Source organism: Felis catus, chromosome B3 (genome assembly GCF_018350175.1).
Source record: "Felis catus isolate Fca126 chromosome B3, F.catus_Fca126_mat1.0, whole genome shotgun sequence".
Classification (NCBI taxonomy): domain Eukaryota; kingdom Metazoa; phylum Chordata; class Mammalia; order Carnivora; family Felidae; genus Felis; species Felis catus.
This window is the reverse complement of record NC_058373.1, coordinates 67,926,248-67,948,986: the sequence shown is the minus strand read 5'-3', so window position 1 is coordinate 67,948,986 and position 22,739 is coordinate 67,926,248. Positions and strand designations below refer to the sequence as shown.

Here is a 22,739-nt window from a genome sequence, read left to right as displayed (position 1 = left end):
CACTTCCCCAAATGACCAACGGGTGAATCATTTTTAAAGGAAAAAATAAGTGCTCATAGAATCCCAGAACGAACTAACATTTTTTTATGTTATCTATGTATAAACATTAGTATGCTAATGCTCTTCTATAAATACAAAACCAAAACAAACTTGCACATTAAGTGCCAACAAAATAGAAGGCTAATGAAAATTAAATTTAAAATAGCAACTAAATGTGGTAACTAATGATCTGCAGAAGCAGAATAGCTGCTATTGGGTCTAGTGCTAGAAAGAATTAGCCTCTAGTACAATAAATTTTTATATATCAGGATAAAAACCATTAAAGCAGAAAATACTAATACTAATAATCAACTGCTTCCAATAATCAGGTGCTCAGTATATCTATTCACAAAGTGAATATTGTAAGATTGCTGTGCTGGGGACCATGTGATGACTCCCTTCTCCCATCTTTTTCTCTAGTCAAACTACAACCAAAGCTTTAAGAGAGCACACCAACATCTGTGACCCTTTACAGAGTCTGAGTGTAAACACAAGCCAATTCAGGCACCAACAGTGAATGGCATCTTTTTTTTTTTTAAGTGTTTATGTGTTTATTTTGAGAGAGAGAGAGAGAGAGAGAGAGAGAGAGAGAGCGAGCAGGGAAGGAGCAGAGAGAGAGGAACACAGAGAATCCCAAGCAGGCTCTGAGCCATCAGTGCAGAGCCCAATGTGGGACTTGAACTCATGAACCATGAGATCATGATCTGAGCCGAAATCAGGAATTGGTTGCTCAACCAACTGAACCACACAGGCGCCCCATCAGTGAGTGGCGTCTTAATCATAAGGCAGTTATTCAGATGATTAGAATTGTGTTAAACATACCATTCAGAATAAAATAACAGCAAAATATTAAAAATATTTACTGACGAAAAGCCCTTGGACCTCTGAGGACATATCTGTGGGCCTGGACCCCATTTTGACAAAGTCACTTTTATAAGTTTATCAAAGACTATCAAGAGAAAGAGGCCTAGTTCCCCAAACATCTGGGGCTCTTTGAGGAGGGCATTGGGCAGGGCCAGAAGGTGGCACTAAATGTCCTCTATTCTGCAGGGTTGAGTGCTGAGCTTTTAATTCCTTGAGCTGCCAGTCTTATGTAAATATCTAACACTTGAGAAATGAGAAGCAGACTGTCTACTCAAAAATGTTCATTTGGGGGCACCTGGGTGGCTCAGTCGGTCGGGCATCTGACTTTGGCTCAGGTCGTGATCTCACAGTTCATTGGTTCAAGGCCCACATTGGGTTCTCTGCTGTCAGCTCAGAGCCCACTTCAGATCCTCTGTCCCCCACTCTCTCTGCCCCTCTCCCACTCACACTCTCTCTCAAAAATGAATGAATAAACATAATTTTTTTTTTCCATTTTCTGTGATGTTGAAACCACAGTTCTTTCTTACTGACTTCTATTTCTCCTCTTATTCTGAGAAGTCTTTGACCCTGGCTTGGAATGTTTAAAATCATCCATCTGGGGGCGCCTGGGTGGCGCAGTCGGTTAAGCGTCCGACTTCAGCCAGGTCACGATCTCACGGTCCGTGGGTTCGAGCCCCGCGTTGGGCTCTGGGCTGATGGCTCAGAGCCTGGAGCCTGTTTCCGATTCTGTGTCTCCCTCTCTCTCTGCCCCTCCCCCGTTCATGCTCTGTCTCGCTCTGTCCCAAAAATAAATAAAAAACGTTGAAAAAAAATTTTAAAAAAAAATCATCCATCTGAAGCACGATTTATTTGTTAGGGGGAAGACCATGTGCTGGGTCTGAATGCGGCAATGGCAAAGGTCTGTGCTCTTGTTATTATGCCATCAGAATTCACATCTGTCAACCTCTGGGGCATCACACCAAAACCATCTGCTTGAACAGTATTTGCTAGGGGGATTGGGAATAGGGGTGAAAGGGACAGACAAAGAATAAATCGGAAAACTTTCTTTTGGTCTTTCAGGGTGGTGAGAGGCATCCAGATTCAATTGGTGCATGAGGGACATAGAAAAAACATTCCTGTCCTCTTTAGATGTAAGTAAAGCTGGAAGCCGAGCTTTAGGGCACAAGAATCAAATTCTCTTTTCCTTGTAGTTTTTTTTAAAAGAATAAGAAAACCCTTGAGAACTTATGGATACATAAAATTGTACCTATACATGTGTGAATCAGCCACAAAAACTGAATTCTCTCAGGTGATCAAGCCACATGAGTGAAAAACCTCAAATAGCTCTTGATTTGAATAGTCAACATGACCCCTAAGGGAAAAAAGAGGCATTTCTACATTGATAAAAACCACTACCTCTCCCTCCCACAGCTAAATTCTCTGTTTACGGGTACATGGTTAGTATTGAAAAGAAACTTTCTATGTATTTAGACTCACGGTGCCCAATTCTGGATGTACACAGAGATCGCTTGGAAAAGTTCTAAAACATGCTGTGATCTGGTCCCTTCCCTGGATATTTGGATTTAATTGGTTCAAGGGTGGAGTCTAGACATTGACATGCTTTACAAGCTCTCCCAGGAGAGCCTAATGTGTAGACATGTGGAGGACCACTGGTTTGGAGAGAAACTTGATATTTTTCTGCAGTGGCTGGCAAGCTAATTTCAGAAGCTAATCATTCAAAAGAACCTGTAGGTCAAGAGAAAGAGGTATGAGAAGGAAGAATCAAAAAGAAGTGTGATTCAGTGAAGAAAAAGAATAATATCGAAATCAGCATGGTTTTTTCAGTAGTCTTAACATTTTGGGTCAGATAATTCCTTGTTATGGGAAACTATTCTGTGCATTGTATGATGTTTAGCAGCATCCCTGGCTTCTACTATGCCAGTAGGAACACTACCGACCCTTCCCCAGGTGTGACAACCAAAAATGTCTCCAGGCGTTGCCAAATGTCTCCTGGTATGTACCCGGCCCCTGCTTTTGAGAACCAATGATCTAGACAATTACAGTGTGGGTTTCCCCCCCTTCTTTATCTAAATCTGCTCTGTCTTCCCTAAAATGAACAAGTTGACTAAGTTTTTAAAACCCATCTGGAACTGGCAGAAAAGTTACAAGATTTGCAGAAAGGCCAGGGAAGCTCTGTTTAATGACGAAAATAGCCATCTTCATGGATGTGTTGAAATTAGGGTAGCATCCAAAATGAAAGAGTTTTTTGTGGCTTTTTTTTTTTAAGGTAGAGTCATGTTTCTTTTTATAAATGTATCTTTTGGAGGAAAAGACCTTAGATCCAAAATTAGTATTTACAAAATACAAACCACAATAAAATTGTACTCTAGTCGAGCCAAGAGGATAGTCTTGAAGAATTTGTTTTAAATTTACTTCTTAAAATATCACTAGATTTACTAACACCCTAATTTTTTAATCAAACAGGAAGGAATCTGTGAACAAGTATAAAGAGGAGAGCCCTGGTGGAAGAGTGGAATCATTCATGTGGTACCATGACAAACCTCAGGGGGCTTGTTAATTTTCTGGTTTCAGATTGACTTATTGACATCAGATATTAGAGATATTACAACAGTCCCCATGGCAACAGTCCTTGATTTGAAAAGCTGTAGGCTTGAAAATGAATAGAGGCTGAGGTAGTCAGGGCAGGGACTAAACACTGCTTCTATTAGAGTATGCAGAATTCTGTGGATCTACACTGGCCAGTGTTTATCCATTTACTGTGTGCCACCCCTGTGCTAGGTGCCTTACTTGCATTGTCTCTTTTAACCTTCACAACAGCCCTCCAGGTAACTAACCCTTTTTTTTTTTTAGCTTTTTTTTTTTTTTTAAGCTCCACGGCCAGCACAGAGACGAACACAGGGCTTGAACTCACAGTCCTGAGATCAAGACCTGAGCCGAGATCAAGAGACAGACCCTTAACTGACTGAGCCACCCAGGTGCCCTGGGGGGTGTTAGCCTTATTATCCCCATTTTGTAATTGAGGAACTTCTGGTTGAGCTTAAAGTGTTAACCCTCCGAAGGCCACGATGCTGGTAAGTAGTGTTACATCTCCATCTCAGAGGCTCCCCTGACTTTTTTGGTTCATGGTGTCCTTAGTGATTCAGGAGTGTTTTCACAGTGCACCCGGTCCGAAAGAAACACTCAGGGGTTCCATTTATTATGTAGTTGGGTGCAAACAACTTTCTACGTATTTCTGTCCCAACAAGTTAGTAGTCATTTGAGAAAACAATACACATAAATTGGAAAAAAAATAACATGTTTTACTTCATTCCTAAAAAAACCACAATCACTTATTAGTGGGACGGGGGTATATGACATGCGTGGCTTCTCGAACTCGGAATCAAATTGGATACCACCAGCCTCATCTTCTGTTCCATGTTGAGTTTTGCATGTTACCTTCTTTTTAGCACAGCAACTTCCAGAAACCTCATTTTGAAAAGACATGGCACTATCAAAAGTGCAACCTAATGTCGAAGCTGTGAATGAACTACTTTGAGTTGGTTGTTTGTGACATACCTGACAGATGTCAAATCTTGCTGTGCTTTTCTTGCAAATTTAAAAGGTGCTTACTGAATGGGAACTGCAAGTCTATCTGTTTCCTTCCACTAGGCTGTGAGCCATTTGACAGCCAGCCAAATTCTCTTATTCAGTCCTATGCCCTCACCTTTAGCATAGGGCCTGGCACATAGCAGGGCATTAGTGGGTGAATGTAGAGGTCTGAACTGTTCCTCGTTTTTGGTTCTACCTCTCATTCTCTGGAGAGAAGATCAGAACTCTTCTGAGTCTTTGAAGGGTGACTTTCTTCCCAAAGCTTGTTGATTTCAGATCACCCCCGACCTAAAGATGAGCTCAAACTAGCCTCTAAGGGCCAGGGAACCCAGAGTCCCATCACCAAGACCTGTTCAGTCTAGTGAAGTCAGAATCACCCAAAGCTGTCCACACAAAGGCAAACTCTTCATGACCTCTGGGATCCACACAGCTGTCCCCCAAATCAGCAGCTCCAACAGTCACACATGTTTGCCTCCAAGGCTCTGACGTAGCTCTTTTTGGAGAATGAGAACAGGGAGGGAGGTGGGGAGGAGTTGGCAGCTAGGACAAAGAGTGACCTTAATGGGCGTGAATGCTCTTGCATTGGTTTCCACGGTCCTGATACATCAGTAGATTTATTTGACTGGTAATACATATTTCAATCTGTCAGCTTCCCGAGTCCCACTCCAGGGCTGTGGCTGAAAACAACCACCATTCACCCTCCTTTGAAATACTGCTCTTCATTTCATCTCCCACAGCACAGAGTTCTCAAATAATTCTTGCTATTGATCTAACTTCTGGCCTTGGCCTTCCTTTACATAATGAATGCTGATAGCACCAGATTAACAAATACACCCATGAAAAGCCCATGACATCGCTGGTCCAGTAATCCCAGTACTAGGTACTTCTACAGATATACTCACATACATGAGAATGACATACATGTATTATCAATTATGGCAGTTTTTTTTTTTAATGTGTCTGTATCTTGAGAGAGAGAGAAAGCAGGGCAGGTGCAGAGAGATAGGGAGAGAGAGAATCCCCCGCAGGCTCCACACTGTCAGTGCAAAGCCCTATGCAGGGCTCAATCTCAAGAACCTATGAGATCAATACCTGAGCCGAAATCAAGAGGTGGGTGCTTAACTGACTGAGCCACCCAGGTGCCCCAATTACAGTAGTATTTTTAATAAAAGATTGGAAATAACTGATATATCCTTTAATAGAATACTATTAAATTATGACCCTTTACACATAGAATATTAGGCAGCCATTTAGAATAGGGGTCTGCAGATGTTTTCTGTAAAGGGCCATATAATAAAATCTTAAGTTCTGAAGATCATACATTCTCTGTTGTCCTACCATTGTAGGACAAAATTAGCCACAGACGATGAATACATGAATGAACATGCCTATGTTCCAATAAAACTTTATTTGAAAAACAGGTGCAGGGACACCTGGGTGGCTCACTTGGTTACACATCCGACTCCTGGTTTAGGCTCATGTTGTGATCTCATGGTTCATGGGATGGAGCCCTACATTGGGCTCTATGCTCACAGAGCAGAACCTGCTTGGGATTCTCTCTCCCCGCTTCGTCTATCTGCCCCCCCCCCAAATAAATAAATAAAAAATAAAAATAAACAAATAAATAAAAATAAATAAAAAAAACAGGTTCAGACCCATGAGCTATAGTTTTTTTTTTTTTTTAATTTTTTTTTCAACATTTATTTATTTTTGGGACAGAGAGAGACAGAGCATGAACGGGGGAGGGGCAGAGAGAGAGGGAGACACAGAATCGGAGACAGGCTCCAGGCTCTGAGCCATCAGCCCAGAGCCCGACGCGGGGCTCGAACTCACGGACCGCGAGATCGTGACCTGGCTGAAGTGGGACGCTTAACCGACTGCGCCACCCAGGCGCCCCAATGAGCTATAGTTTGACCACCCTCATTTAAACAAATGAGGCAAGTCTGTGTATATTGCCACAGAAGGATTTCTAAGATACGTCGTTGTGCAAAGTAAACCAAGGAGAAAAAAAGTACAAGGACGTAAGTAAATACACAGAATACTCTGAAAGGCTGTACAAGAAACTGAAAATGTGATTGTATCTAGGGATGGGAACTGAAAGGTTGGGAGATGAAAGGGGAGATGAAAGGAGAGATGCTGTCCACTGAATATCACTTGTCCCAATTGGAGTTCGTATGGTATGCATGCAATACTTATTCAAAAACAACAAACTATTAAAAAGTAGACTCATAGGTGCAGAATTCCAGGTTGTTATATCAAAGCTGACCATTTGGACACTCCTTCCAGCATTCCTCTGCCTGACTTCCCCTTATGACTGAGGCACATTTGATCCCCCATGTAAATGGCAAACTCCTTTGGAAGACTGTTTTCATATTTGCAGGCCTTTCCTGCTTCTTGCCACAATGTACTCTATATCACAATGTTTTGCACAAAGCGGATTTTCTCTATATACTTACGACACGAAAAGTGTAAAATAAACATTCGTTGTAAAAATAATGGTGGGAGGGAACCCTTCCTCCACTCTCCCCACAATTCAGTTACTTTTGTATAGGTAGGATCCAATTAAAGCACACTTCAAGGACTGAAGGAAACAATGTGTGGAAATACTTGGCCCATGATGGGTGTTCATTCCAGGTTGAACACCCACCTAAATTAAAGGACCATTTGTGGCACAGTGACTGCTCCGTGTTCACCACACCGCTTCTTCCTGGGCACACATGAAGACATTCCCTGTCCTCCAGTGTTTGAGTGGTCCCTGGGTTCACAAGGGATGTGTCTACAAAGGCAGGGGGCTCCCAGCTTTCTGGAAACCTACACACTAGACATGAGTCAGGCAAAATAGGAAACACCCTCTCCTCCCTCAAAGGAATGTTATGTCCAGTCACCGCTGGCTCAGCTGTGAGATATTTCCAACTCATGGGGATGTGGTGTGGGTGGTAGTGAAGAAGGGAGACATTTGCTGTGACTGTATGGCTGCCTCCTCATTCTCCTGAAGTACTCACTCAGCTTCCTCCCAGAGAACAAGAGGGCAGGGTAATGCAATTCTCAGATGCCTCCTTTCCAGTGATATTATGACCCTGATGTGAGTTGCTGTGACAATTTCCACACATTAGATCCACACTCTTTGGATCTTTTTATGTCTTTATGGGGACTAACGCTTGTGATATTCTGTACTGAAATTCTATCCATTCTTACAGACTCTCCAGGTCAGAGGTTTTGCCCCCAATAACACCAATGTCCTTGCTCCCAGTTGTCCTAGCAGATCACCCCTCTTGTTGATGGCCTATGGTTGCTATATGAATGGGGCCCTGGGCATGGATTCAGGCATTTAGGTATACCCTGAGCTGGGGGAAAGAGAGGAAGAGAGGAAATAGTTTTTCATAGGAAAAATAGAATCACCTGATTAAAAGTCAACCACAAAATCTTGGATTTGGAAGGGATCAGAAAAACTATCTAGCTCAGGTGCAGCATTTTTGCAGATGAAGAGTGAACACAGAAAGGGGAAGTGACCTGTCCAGAGCTACTTGAACAGAGGATTAAAACTTGAGTCTCTTGACTCCTTTTCCAGTTCGGTATATTTCTAGATGACATGTAATAGGAACACCATATAACATAGAATTTCTCAAAAAGCAGAAAAGAGGGCTTGCCTTCCTTTAATCTATTGCTGAAGAGTTGCATGCTAATGTTTGGTGCTGGAGGCCAAGGGTAGTGATGGATGTTCTTAGAGATACTAATGAATTCTTTCCTCTTCCATAGACTGTGCCACAGGTGCATGTGGGGTAATGCAAGGGAATTGATTGCCAGTGATCACTTTACCCCGGGTCTCCAAAATGTCCATTCTAAAAAAGGAAGCCAAATAACAAATACATTTTTTTTAATGTAAAAAGAAGGCAGACACAGTACACTTAGTTTTGGATTTGCTAGCTCTGAGAATCTGCGAACTCTTCATTGCTTTTGCAATGTGCAGAGTTTTAGAATTGAAGCACCTTGATAGGTAGCACCTATCTATCACCTATAAGGTGATGATGGTGAGGAAACATTTTTTTCTTTTTGTAAAAAGATATTTATTCATTTTGGAGGAGAGTGCAAGCGGGGGAGGGGCAGAAAGATGGGGACAGAGGATCCAAAGTTGGATCTGTGCTGACAGGCTGACAGCAGCGAGCCCAATGTGGGGCCCAAACTCATGAACTGTGAGATCATGACCTGAGCTGAAGTTGGACGCTCAACTGACTGAGCCACCCAGGCGCCCCAGAGGAGGAAACATTTTTTGAATGCATACTAGGTGCTAATCACATAGCTAAAACTAGATCAGATGGGAAAGGCTTTGTATTTTATCTTCTCAGTAACCCTAAGAGGTAGATATTGTTATTCCCATTTCCAGAGAGTAAGCCGATGCTTAGGGAAGTCTCATGGCTATGAAAAGGTAGATGCAGTATTTACATTCAGACAGGCGTGAAAACCTGTCTACAGACTTTTTCATATAAATTGGAAACACAGCATTTAAAGCTGGCAGTGCCCTGTCTCACCCAATGCCTTCCTTTAATAGGTGAAGAAACTGGCAGCCGGAGAAGTGGAATGGTTTACATAATTAGTGACAAACCCCAGGTTTCCATGGCTCGGAAGAATGCCCTCTACTGGATCATTGAAAAGGTTTTGTTTTGTTTTGTTTTTTGTTTTTTGTTTTTTGTTTTTTAAGTCTCTGACAGTGCATTTTGTCAGCAGCTCTCCAGATCGTTAAGGAGAGCTGTTTAGCGGTGGATCAATCCAGATGAGCTGTGCACCAAAGGGGTAGTACTGTATAGTGGTGAAGAATTTTGGCTCTGTGATCCACCAGCTGCAGTCTGGTATTTATTTACCCTCTCTATGCCTCATTTTCCTCATCTATAAAGTAGGGGTAGCAACTTCACGGCGTTGTATTTATGTACAGTGCTACACAATGGGGACTCTGCATAAGTATAAACTAGCTTATATAGTGATCTGTTCTGATGAATCTGGAAAGGAAAGGGGGGGGGAAGAGGGGCTGTCCCCACTCTGTGCAAGTAGCACTCTGGCTGGATATTGAAGGCAGGTGACCACTCTGCCCCTTCTCCCTGATGCCTCTTAGAGCTGTGTCCAATCTGTTTGCCACTTCCTGAGCTCCAGTCCGTCGGAGCCACATTTTGTGTGTGCCACACAACGACCAAGCACTCCCTGCCCTCCCTCCACCCTCCTTGAGTGCCTTGGGTTGGGCAAGTCACTTCACTGGCAACTCACTCGCACTGGTCTTGGTTTACTCATCAGTTAAAGGAGCAACCGAAGAGATTGAAATGGTATGAATTAATTTAATTATGTAGTTAAATAGAATTTTATGGGTGATCTAGGAATCTGTCAAGCATTATTTCTCTGGGAAATGTGCTTTGAGTTCCAAAAAACTATTTAACAAAGAAATTTTGGGCATCTAATCTCCTTGTGATCTGGAGATATCCTATAACAGCCATTCAGTTTAGGAAGGAGGAGGATTTTCAAAGGGAGGGGACAGGGATGGGAGGCGGGGGTAGGAGATGGGGAGAAACCGTGATTCAGCTCAGAAGTTGTATTTGAATAGGAGGGGATAGAAATTGGAACCACATGAGGGGCTGGGTCCTGAGCATTCTGCTGCCTTTCTGTACAGATAATTACTTTGATGACTTAGGGCAAATCCAAAGTGACAGCTGACATGATGCTGTAATCCTGAAGGTTGTCAACCTCAAGTAGCCCAGATGCTGTTGCTGTAGCATCTATGTTAGGTGATACACGAACCTGAGACGTGTAGAGGGAGGGCATAAAGAGGGGAATGTTCTCAGAGTCTGAGGTCAACAAGCTCACACTGCCCTTTTAGGGAAGCCCCTTCCTCACCCCCACCCCCTGCCCCAATCTCCAGTTCTGTTTTCTTCCCTTCCCTGTGTTAGTTAACTCAACCTGGCATCTGAAGACCCAGGAGCTATATTGGCAGATGTTCCCTGGGTGTGTCAGCCATTGCTCAGTTTGGGCAACCACTGATGGAAATCGCTGCTCTGACTTGGGGATTTCTAGAAGCACAGCAGTCACCAGCAGATGTGACTGCTGCAGTGGGAATGCAGAAGTGACTGGCTGGGTCATCAGTAAAGAGTAGGAGATGACTTCATCTGCTGCCACTTTGACCATTCCATTAGACTCTCCAGATCAATCTGACATTGCTTAAAAATCTATTGATTAATAAGTCTATCAATTACATAGACATGGTGAAGTAGGCTCCATGATAAGCAATGGGGAATATTGGACTGAAGAAGCCCTAACCATCGTTTTGAGGTTCTCACTGCCCAGCTTTCCCCCCTCTGTTGTTAGGTCCACCTCTGCTCCTTCCCAGTGAACCTGATCTTCCTTGTCACTTGTGAGCATTGGTCCAAACTGTTTATAGAACAACCTCTCTCTTCCTGCCACCTCCATTCACTAACATCTCATTTCAAAGTCAACATCCCTCCCCCCATGAAGTTTACCCCTCCTCCAGCTGCCTCCAGAAAATCCCTCACTTGTCCCCCCTCTTCAGAGCACATTATTATCATTACTGTAATTATTATTTACCGTTTGCAGTTGTGCTAGTCATGGTGTTGAGGTCGGAAGAAGATATTATTTATGTACACAGCCCTCCATCTCCCATTCTTAACCTCAGAAGGCTGGGTTCTGAGAAATAAACTGTTTTGCACAGGGGGATACATTGTGCGGTTTGCATCCCTCCAGTAGGTAAGAAGGAAGGAGCACGGGCTGAGTTCTTCCTCTGCACTTGAGGCCAGGCCACAAGCCGTGGCAGCCCACGGGAAGGGGCAGTGTTTTTTAACTGATGTGCAGGTTGCCTGTGTCGAATTACCGCATCCAGTGGGGGTGCATCTTTACAATTTGTCTGCCTGAAGGGGGTGCTTTTTTTCTAACTCACAAAGTAGACTGGGGGCTAGTGGTGGAACTGTGCTCACCTCTTCTGCATGGTTTCTTTCATGTAACACAGATCCAAAAGAATGTAATGAAAACAGGCCGAATTTATGTTTTTTACAAAAAGGTAAATTATGATCCTCTTATACAGGCATAAAAGCCTTTCCTATTATCATGTATAACATATGGGGACTAAAAGAGAATCAGTATTCCTGCCAGGTCAAGAAGGGCAGAATTCTCCCCGCTTAAAGGGATTAAACCTTTCGTGGGTAAGATTCTCACTGGATTTCTCTCTCCTTGGGCAGGGGCAGACACCTCATAGATCTGCTTATGAACCACAGGTAGAACCCCACCGTCTGAAGGGAGGGCTGAAGGCTCTACTGCAGTTGTTGGGTGAGTTCATTGCTGAGCCAGCACGTTCCATGGGGAGGTAATTAGACAGATCAGAACCAGAAGCTGCCCCAGAGAGCATGTGGATTAAACACTGGAGGCCCCGAGTAAAGGAGCTACTTCCACTTAGCATCAGCTTCACTTTTTCATCTTTAATTTGGGTTGAAGACTTCTGAGATGTCAGCATTCCTAAAGGGCCTTTCAGTTTTCAGATCTTCTTTTTTCTCAAAAGTTACTGGCTGTCTACTGCAAACACACACACGCACGCACACACACACACACATATACACATTATATGTGTATATATTTGTATTGATGCTTTCTATGACCCATCCAATTACATATCCCGTGCTCAGCATTTGTCTTTACCTTCAAAACCCAAAATAGGGAAAACTAACACTCACCTTGGATATTATAATTTCAAAGTGTTTTACATATATGTCCTCAATTGATTTTAAAAGAATTTCATGACCTGGGAGGATCTCATTATTTTCCATTTCAAAAGTGAGGTAACAGCCCAACAGTTAACTGACTTACCCAGGATCATACAGCTGGATAAGGACAAAGTGAAATCATCTCTGATCCAGTTCTTTCATCACCAGGATAGGCAAAATGATGAATGTGAGCAGTTCCAGGCTTGGAGATTTGTGACCTTGAAAACAACAAATTCCCTGTTGTTCCAGATATAAAAACTATCACTGGGGATAGGGATAATAGGTTTGCTATAATCCGGCAAGATATTCAAGTTGCAGTCCTGATTCAGCTGTGTGTCCTTGGTCATGGTACCCACTATCTACAAGGCTCTATTTTCCTATCTGTAATACCTCCCTTACTAACTTATTTAAGGAACATGAAATACTGTATGTAAAGGGCCTAGAATATTTCCTGGCATGTAGTAAATGTTCAGTAAGCATGTATGAATATCAATATTCCAACATTCTCTAATCTCTTTCTAGGAGCATACCATCTTTCCATAAGCTTATAGTCTTCTATTAAGAAATACTGTGAAAATAAATAAATAAATAAATAAATAAATAAATAAATAAATACATAAATACATAAATAAATAAATAAGAAAAGAAAAGAAATACTGTGAGGGGCACCAGGGTGGCTCAGTCAGTTAAGCATCGGACTATTGATTTGGACTCAGGTCATGATCTCACGGTTCCTGATTAAGCCCCACATCAACCTGACCTCCGCGCAGAGCGGGATTCTCTCTCTCTCTCTCTCTCTCTCTCTCTCTCTCTCTCTCTTTCACTCTTCTCCTTCCCCACTTGCACGCACGCAAATGCAGTCTCTCTCAAAATAAATAAACTTAAAGAAAAAGAAATACTGTGAAAGATTCTGAATTGGACAACAAAAAAGATCAGTAGGTGTCTGATCTTGCCCATCCATCTGGGTTGTTTCCACCTTTGGTTCTCTTTGGCAAAGGCTGTTTCACAACTCTATAGAGCTAAAAATTATAGAAAACCAGTAATCATACAAATGTTTCTCATTCATGTGATTCCTGTACATGGCAATGCAAATAGACTTTTTTTTCCCGGTAGAAGATATACATTTCAGTTAATCAAATCCTTATCTGAGCCAGTTGTAACATCTTAGTTAGTGAGTTGGATAGAAAATTTGACACATCTTCATTTTGTATTTGTATGAGAATCATGATTACATGCTCTTTTAGGAATTATACTTTAACCCTTGCCAGTGCCCACCTTCTTCTTTCTTAACTCTCAGCTGTGCGGTGTCCTACTCACTCAGTCATCGGTCCCTGCCTCCACACACAGCCGCTGCAGCGGCCTGGTAGATTCTACTCATTCTGTGGGGCTTAATGAAATAGATTCAAAGCAGATAAAAATCACTAATGACCAAGTATTGAGACTGAGATCTGAAACCTGAATGGGATTTTGAAAAGCTTAATCCCTCTGTCTTAATACTTGAAAGAAAATATATGAAAACCACACACTTATAGAGCACATATAAGCAGATGCTGTGGGTCAAGCAGGAAGAGGTACTCACTACTCAATATTCTACAACTTGCTAAAGGGGTTTTAGGCAACTTTTTCCCTTCTCAGGATCACTGCTTCAGGCAAGAGAACATATTTAATAGACCAATAGAATGATTCTAAAGCAGGAAATCTCATGGATGTGGGTAACCTGTGTGCTGACTTTTCTCCTTGTAATCTGAGTCATTTACTAGGTCTGTTTATCAAGAGACAAACACACTGAAGTAATTGCATGGACATGGAAAGGACGATATCCTTACGATTGAACTTTAAATAAGAATAAGGTATGAAAGGGGCGCCTGAGGGGCTCAGTCAGTTGAGCATCTGACTTCGGCTCAGGTCATGATCTCACAGTTCCTGGGTTCAAGCCCCGCATCAGGCTCTGTGCTGACAACTCAGAGCCTGGAGCCTGCTTTGGATTCTGTATCTCCCTCTCTCTCTCTCTCTCTGTTCCTTCCCCACTCATGCTCGGTCTCTCAAAAATAAATAAATGTTTAAAAAATTTTTTAAAAGAGAATAAGGAATGAAAGTAAAGTCTGAACAAAAACCAAAAAGCTTTGCACACAGTATTAATCATAGTTTAATAGTTACTTACAATGTCTTCAGTAAAAGGTGCTAAAAAATTTCATTTTTATGAATCTTAAGCATGACATGAAAAATAGAAATCTTAGAGACAGATGATAATTTTGTAAAGTAGCAATTAGCTCCAAATATGGTTTTTCCAATTCTGCTATCTGTACATTAAGTCATTCATTTATTCATTAACTAAACTTTCAACGAACATTTATAGAATATGTATTCTGTGCCAGGCACCATGCTAAACGCCAGAAATATATTTAAAAAACCATTTTTGTTGCTCTAAGGGAATGTACAGTCTATCAGGATGAACAAAAAGGGAACATCAAGTTGTAATATAGCACAATAGGTACTAAGTTACTGACAAAAACAAAGTACCAAAAAAATACATGGGACATGGCCCTAACCTGGAGCAGGAGGGAGGAGTCAGGAAAGGCATCATAGAGGAAGTGATGGATGACTATGTACCAAAAGGCATTGAGTGGTGTTGGGGGCACAAATGGGGTTTAGACTAAGATCTGCAGAGATTTTAAAAAGTAGACATATTTAAGATAAACTATAGAGATAGACACGATCAGAAGCACTGTCAAACTGGGTGTGAGGTTGAGGAAGAGGATGTTCCGTAGGATGGATTTTTGCCTTGAGCAGCTGCATGGATTAGTAGTGTCAGCTACCAAGACAGAGAAGGCTGGGACGGAGTGATGGATTGATGATGAAGGCTCCCAACATAAGGAAGGCTGAGGGAGGACAGCTTTGTAAGGGGCAGAGAGCAGAAATCAGAAGCTTAGTTTCGGAAGTGCTGAGTTGTAGTTGCCTATGAGACAGCCGGGTGGAAGAAGTGAGTAGGCAATTTGAATATGCACATATCAATTTAGAGTAAAGGGCTTAGCTTGAAATGAAAATGTGGGTGTCAGCAGCTTCAGAGGGACTGGATGAGATCACCAGGAGAACAAGTGAAGAAAGAGAAGAACAAAGCACTTAGGGTTGACTAAGTCCTGAGGAACTTCAATATCATGTTTTGAAGTCAACGAAGTAAACTGAAAACAAGTGGCCAGTGAAAGTAAATGGAAATACAAGAAATTAAGACAAAGAATTTTTTAAGAATGAAGGTGCTAAGAGTTTAGGTAAGATGAGAAGCAGAGAATTAATCATTGGTTTTGGCAACAAGAAGTGTGTTGGCATATTAATCAGGTTCTCTAGGGAAACAACCAATAAGGTGTGTGTGTGTGTGTGTGTGTGTGTGTGTGTGTGTGTAATATATATTATATCCATATTTCTATCTATCTATCTATCTATCTATCTATCTATCTATCTATCATCTATATATCTAGAGATTTATCTTAAGGAAGAGGCTCATGCAATTGTGGAGGCTTGGCAAGTCCAAAATCTGCAGGGAAGTTTGGCCGTCTGAAGACCCAGATGAGAGTTGCAGTTAGAGTCAAAAAGTGGTCTGCCTGTAGCGTTCTCTCTTCTTCTAGGGAGGTCAGTCTTTTTCTGTTAAGGCCTTTAACTGATTGGGTGATGTCCACCCACGTTATAGAGGTTAATGAACTAAACTTAAAGTTTACTTATTTAAATGTTAATCTCATTAAAAAAAATACCTTCACAGAAACATCTAGAATAATGTTGACCAAATATCTGGGTAGTGTAGCCAAGCCACGTTGGCATATAAAATTAACCACCACTGTCAGTAAACTCAACGAGAGACATTTCTGTTGATGGTGGAGGCAAAAGCCTGATTGTAATGTATTAAAAGCTAATAGGAAGTAAGGAAATATGTCACTGAGACTCATGGTTCCCAAACCTGGTTGAATTTGAAAACACCTGGGAAGTTTTTAAAAATCCCAGTGTTAGGCAGTATCCAGTATCAACTAAATCAGGGTCTTTGTTGGTAGGTCCCAGGCATTAGTGTTTCCTAAAACTCCTCCACTGATTCCAATGTGCCAAGTTTGAGAACCCCTAATATAGATCAATGCCTCTTAAACTTTAAAATGCACCTTAATTTCCCAGTAGGTCTGGGTGGGGACCCATGATTCTGCATTTCTAACAACTGGAGCCCCCAGTGATGCCAGTGTGGTCTGTCCATCCACAGATCACACGTGGAGTAGTGAGGGGATAGATAATTCTTTTCACTAAGTTTGTGAAAAATACAGTGAAATAGGACACAGAGCTAGAAAGGAGATACCAAGTTAAGGAAGGATGATTATTATTACTTTAAAGGGCAGTATAAAAGTATGTTTGTACAGTAATAGGAATAGTGTAGGGGAAAGAGAGGAAAGTTAACAAAGGAAGAGAGATGGGGACAACTGAAAAAACATTTGTGAGGAAGCAAGAGGAGTTGGGTCCTGAATGCAGGTAGGGTAAGTAGAGTCTTAATAGACAAGGACCAGCTGGGGAGAAGAAAGAGGAGGAAACATGCACACAGGCCCAGAGAAAGAGGCCTGGGAGAACATCTCCTGCCAGCGAACTGTAAGTAATTCTATACACTAAGAGCACAGGAAATATTTGGAGCACTGATACATATAAACTTCAACCTCAACCTCATGCCAGATATAAAAGTTAATTCAAAATGGATCATAGGCTTCAACGTACAATGTAAAAACATAAATATCTTTAGAATAAAATGTAGGAGAAACTCTTCAGGATCTAGGGTTAGACAGAGAGTTATTAGACCTGACGCCAAAAGCACATTCCATACAAGAGAAATATGGTAAATTGGACCTCATCAAAATGAAAACCTTTTGCTTTCAGGAAGTCGATGCAAAGAGGATGAAGAGACAAGCTACAGACTGGGAGACAGTATTTGTAATCCATATATCCAACAAAGGACTAGTATCCAGACTATATAAAGAACACTCAAAATTTAATCATTAAAAAAGAAAAGTCAGACAATGCAATTAGAAAATGGGCAAAAGATATGAACAGACATTTCGCTGAAGTTGATATAAGATGACAAACACATGAAAAGATATTCGACATTATCAGCTGTCATGGAAATGCAATTTAAAACCACAATGAGCTATCAATACACTCTTATCAAAATGACTGAGATTTAAAAAAAATATACAGTGATAACACCAAACACTGGTAAGAATGTGGAGGAAATGGATCACTCATACGTTGCTGATGGGAATGTACAATGGTACAGCCACTCTGGAAAACTATTTGGTATATATGTATATTTTTTTTATAAAACTGAACATGTAATTGCCATATGACTCAGCAATTGACCTCTAAGGTGTTTATCCTAGAAAATGAAAACTTATGTTCACATAAAAACCTGTTTTTTAAAAAATTTTTTTTAACATTTATTTATTTTTGAGAGAGAGAGAAAGACAGAGTGCAAGCAGGGGAGGGGCACAGAGAGAGGGAAACATAGAATCTGAAGCAAGCTCCAGGCTCCGAGCTGTCAGCACAGAGCCTGACACGGGGCTTGAACCCACGAAGCGTGAGATCATGACCTGAGCCAAAGTAGGATGCTTGACTGAGCCACCCAGGCACCCCATACATAAAAACTTATAAATGAATGGTCAGAGCAGCTTTACTTGGAATAGCCAAAAAGTAGAATCAGTTCAAATATCCTCCAAGTGAATGGTTAAACAAATTGTGGTATACACATACCATGCAATGTTACAAAGCAATAAAAAGAAATTAACTATTGATACACACAACAACTGGACAAATCTTCAGAGAATTACACTGAATAATAAAAAGCAAATCTCAAAAGGTTATGTAGTGTATGACTTCATTTATAGAACATTTTTGAAATGACAAAATTTTAAAAATAGAGAACAGATTAATGATTGTCAGGGATTAGAGTTGGGGATGGGGTTGCTTGAGGGAGTCAGGTTTGTTATAAAAGGGCAACCTGAGGAATTAATTGTGGTGTTTGAATTGTTTAATATCATGATGATGTTGGTTAAAGGAATTTACACAAATGATAAAATTGTATAGAATTTAATACATACGTACATGAATGAGTACAAGTGAAATAGGAAACCTGAATAAGGTGAGTGGATTATATCAAGATTTCTGTCCTGGTTGTGATACTGTATTGTAGTTTTGCAAAGTGCTATCATCAGGGAAAAATGAGTAAAGTGTACAAGAGAGAGCTCTCTGCATTATTTCTACAACAATTTCTACAACTGTGTATCTACAATTATCTTAATAAAAATTTTAATTGAAAAAAGACAAACCATAGATTGAGAGAAGATATTTGCAAATCATGTATCTGATAAAGGACTCATATTCAGAATATATAAAGAGTTCTCAAAACTTAATATTAAGAAAGCAAACAACCCAATTACAAATAGGCAAAACATTTTAACAGACACCCAGACATATATAAATGGGAAAAATAGCATGCAAAGATGCTTAACATCTTTAGTTATTAGGGAAATGCAAATTAAAATCCAATAAGATACTACTACACAACTATTAGAATAGCCCAAATTAGAAAGACTAACCATACCAAGTGTTGATGAAGAAACAGAAGAAATAGAACTCTCATACATTGCTGGTGGGAATGTAAAATGATACATCCACTTGGGAAAACACTTTGGCAATTTTTTTTAAGTTGATTATATTTTTAGGGTATGACTAAATGATTCTATTCTTAGGTATTTACCCAAGAGAAATTAAAACAGATCTTTATAAAATTGGGGCACTTGGGTGGCTCAGTCAGTTAAGCGTCCAACTTCGGCTCAGGTCATGATCTCACGGTCTATGTGTTTGAGCCCCATGTCGGGCTCTGTATTGACAGCTCAGAGCTTGGGGCCTGCTTCAGATTGTGTCCCCCTCTCTCTCTGCCCCACCCCTGCTTGTGCTCTCTCTTTGCCTTTGAAAAATGAATAAACCTTAAAAAAATAAAATTTAAAAAGAAAATGAAAGAAGACAGTCAAAACAAGTACATACTGTAGATTTGATTCATATAAAACTCTAGGAAATTCAAACTAATCGATAGTGATAGAAAGCAGATAAGTGGTCTCTGAGAAAGGGGAGAGGGTGATGGTTTGGGAAGAACAGAGTGGAGAAATTACAAAGAAGAATAAGGAAAGCTTTCAGGTGATGAATATTCTCATTATCTTGATTGTGATATTGGTTTCACAGTTATATACCTATATTAAAACTTACTACATTGTACCATTTAAATAAGTGCAGTTTATTATATGTCAATTATACTTCATTATTTTTAAAAAGGAATTTTAAGAAGAAAGGGGTTGTTGATTTTATAAAAATGTAGCTGACTGTGGGGCGCCTGGGTGGCGCAGTTGGTTAAGCGTCCGACTTCAGCCAGGTCATGATCTCGCGGTCCGTGAGTTCGAGCCCCGCGTCGGGCTCTGGGCTGATGGCTCAGAGCCTGGAGCCTGTTTCCGATTCTGTGTCTCCCTCTCTCTCTGCCCCTCCCCCGTTCATGCTCTGTCTCTCTCTGTCCCAAAAATAAATAAACGTTGAAAAAAAAATTATAAAAATGTAGCTGACTGTGTTGGGATAATCCAGTGAAATGTATTTTTTTTAATTTAATTTAATTTAATTTAATTTAATTTTATTTTATTATTTTATTTTATTTTTTAATGTTTATTTATTTTTGAGAGAGACAGCGAGAGACAGAGCACGAGTGGGGAAGGAGCAGAGAGAGAGGGAGACACAGAATCTGAAACAGGCTCAGGCTCTGAGATGTTAGCACAGAGCCCAACGTGGGGCTCGAACTCACAAACTGCTAGATCATGACCTGAGCCAAAGTCGGATACTCAACCGACTGAGCCACCCAGGCGCCCCAATTTTTATTTTAAAAATATTATCAATTTAGGTGCAAGAGAAACAAATATCAAAGATTGGGCAGTGTGTATGTAATGATGGTGGATGGGCAGAATTTATAAAACTCCAGAAGAAAGATATACTTAGAGAGCTTTGCAAGTGTTTAAAAATTATTTTTCCACTTGAGAAAAACTGATTAAAAATGAAAGAAAATGGGATGCCTGGGTGGCTCAGTCAGTTGGGTATCTGACTTCAACTCAAGTCATGATCTCTCAGCTCGTGAGTTTGAGCTCCGCATCGGGCTCCATACTGACAGCTTGCTCAGAGCCTGGAGCCTGCTTCCAATTCTCTCTCTTTCTCTCTCTTGCTCTCTGCCCCTCCCACTCTCACGCTCACGCTCTGTCTCTGTCTCTCTCTCTCAAATATAAATAAGCATTAAAGATTTTTTTAAATGAAACAAAATGCCTTACAGATGTGATTTACTTAAGAAAGGTAATACAGAACTATAGTCAGCAGACCCATCTCAAAGTAAAAAGCTTTGATTCTATTTTGAATAATTAGCAAATGAATATATATATTGATGTGACCTAAAATAAAATGTTTAAGGTAAGCATCATTTTGACTTCCCAAGTTTAAAAAAAAAATTAATGTTTATTTATTTTTGATAGAGAGACAGAGAGAGTGAGTGGGAGGAGGGGCAGAGAGAGAGAGAGAGAGAGAGAGAAAAACACAGAATCTAAAGCAGTCTCCAGACTGAGCTGTCGGCAAAGAGTGTGACCTGGGGCTCGAACTTATGAACTGTGAGATCATGACCTGAGCTGAAGTCGAAGTCGGACTCTCAACCTACTGAGCCACCCAGGCACCCCTGATTCCCCAATTTAAGAAAGTTTTCAGCCTTGCTAGCAGTTTTGATGGTGTCAAATAAGAGGCCTGTACATGATGATGTAGAGATTTTTGTAATAAGCCCCAGATTTCCAGCTAAGACAGTATGTATCTTACCTTAAGTGAAAAGGATGGGGAAGTTCTATCAAATTCCTCATGCTGTCTTCCCTCCTTTGGATGCAACTCCCAAACTCTAGCACCTTTAAGTGTCTTTCACTCTTAACCTCTAGAAGTTTGAGTTGAGGGTATAGAAAATAGGCTCAGATGCCTAGAACTCTGCAAAGACATGAAAACCATTTTCCACTGCTATAAATAAAAACCTGAAACCTGTCACACTTGGTTAATATCACCCACATTAGGAGACACAGTCAGAAAAGAAAGAGGCAAAAACAAAACATCTGTTGCTTTATTTAGAAACCAAGCACATGCCAGAAAAACAAGTCTCTGGTTTTCAGGCATGTGGAGATTTCAAACGCTTTACCTGAGAAGCCGAGCTAGGGAGCACCATATTCTGTCCCAGTTAGTGTTTGCAACACTTGGTACCAACTAGAGCAGAAGGAATCACAGTGAGAGCTTCCTTCTCTGCCTCTGTTGACACCAACCACCCAGAGTAGGAAAAATCTGCATCTCAGACTCAATCCCTTCATTCAAAGACTCATCAGAGGGAAAGCAGTGCCCATCCAAGGCCTACAGATTATTATCATCAGCCCATTTCTCAACTCAGCTGTTCCTGGAGACCATGGAGCAGCCAGAAGGAGGTGGTCTGCACACCTCTGAGAGTCAAGGCTGCCGCCAGGAAGCTGCCTGACAAGGGTGATAATGTCAGAGTAGGTGGTTCGTTGGGTTCTAACTGGATGCTTAGAAGCCAGCAACAAAGTCATGGCCGCCAATTGGAAAAGTTAGAGGCCTGTCCTGGCAGCATTCCACAAGAATCCTGATCCAACCAGACTGGCCCAGGATGGCAGGTGCCATGACAGGAAACCCCTGACCAAATTAGGAAGAAAAAGCAGGAAAGCCTGCTTCTCACCCCAAGCAATGACTATTCTGCCCCCTAGTTAAAAGCTAAAAGGTAAAAAAAACTCAATCCCCAGGATGCAGAGCTGTGTCTCTAGCTCACCTGCTCTTATATCTCAAGAGTATACTTTTCACTTTAATAAACTTTCCCACTTGCGTCGCTCATCCACTCTGTTGTGTGTCTGTCTTTGAATTCTTTTTTTTTTTTTTTAAAGTTTATTTATTTTTGAGAGCGAGCGAGCAAGTGGAGCAGGGGTTGAGGAAGAGGGAGACAGAGGATCTGGAACAGGCTCTGCACTGACAGCAGAGACCCTGATGAGGACCTTGAACTCATGAACCACAAGTTCATGAGCTGAACTCAGATGCTTAACCGACTGAGCCACCCAGGTGCCCTGCCCTTGAATTCTTTCACAAGACAAGGTCAAGAACCTTCAGTGACACCTTTGGAACAGGCTGGGTTGAGGATCCAGGGCCTAGGGTCTCTCCAGTTCACCTAGCAACAAACCCATCCCATCAATAAAAATTTGGGGCACTTTCCCTCAAAGTATATTTATATTTTCTTTATAAGTCATATATATATACATGTTTTCCTGCATTAATATATTCCACTCATTTTAAATCAAACACATCAAGGGGATAAGTTAAAGATGAAATATTTTTATTTTTATTTTTGTTTAAATTGAAATAGTTAGGGGCTCCTGGATGGTT

General features: G+C 41.1%; 1 long non-coding RNA gene across 1 annotated transcript; it reads right to left on the bottom strand.

Annotated features, from left to right (window-relative positions):
• Window positions 1-6,397: 6,397 nt before the first annotated feature.
• On the bottom strand, window positions 6,398-21,414 carry LOC123385993. Its single transcript, XR_006599360.1, has 3 exons — window positions 21,135-21,414; window positions 12,340-12,454; window positions 6,398-8,330 (listed from the first exon to the last, which is right to left on the bottom strand). It is a non-coding gene; the product is annotated as an uncharacterized LOC123385993 (long non-coding RNA).
• Between the last annotated feature and the right edge of the window lie 1,325 nt (window positions 21,415-22,739).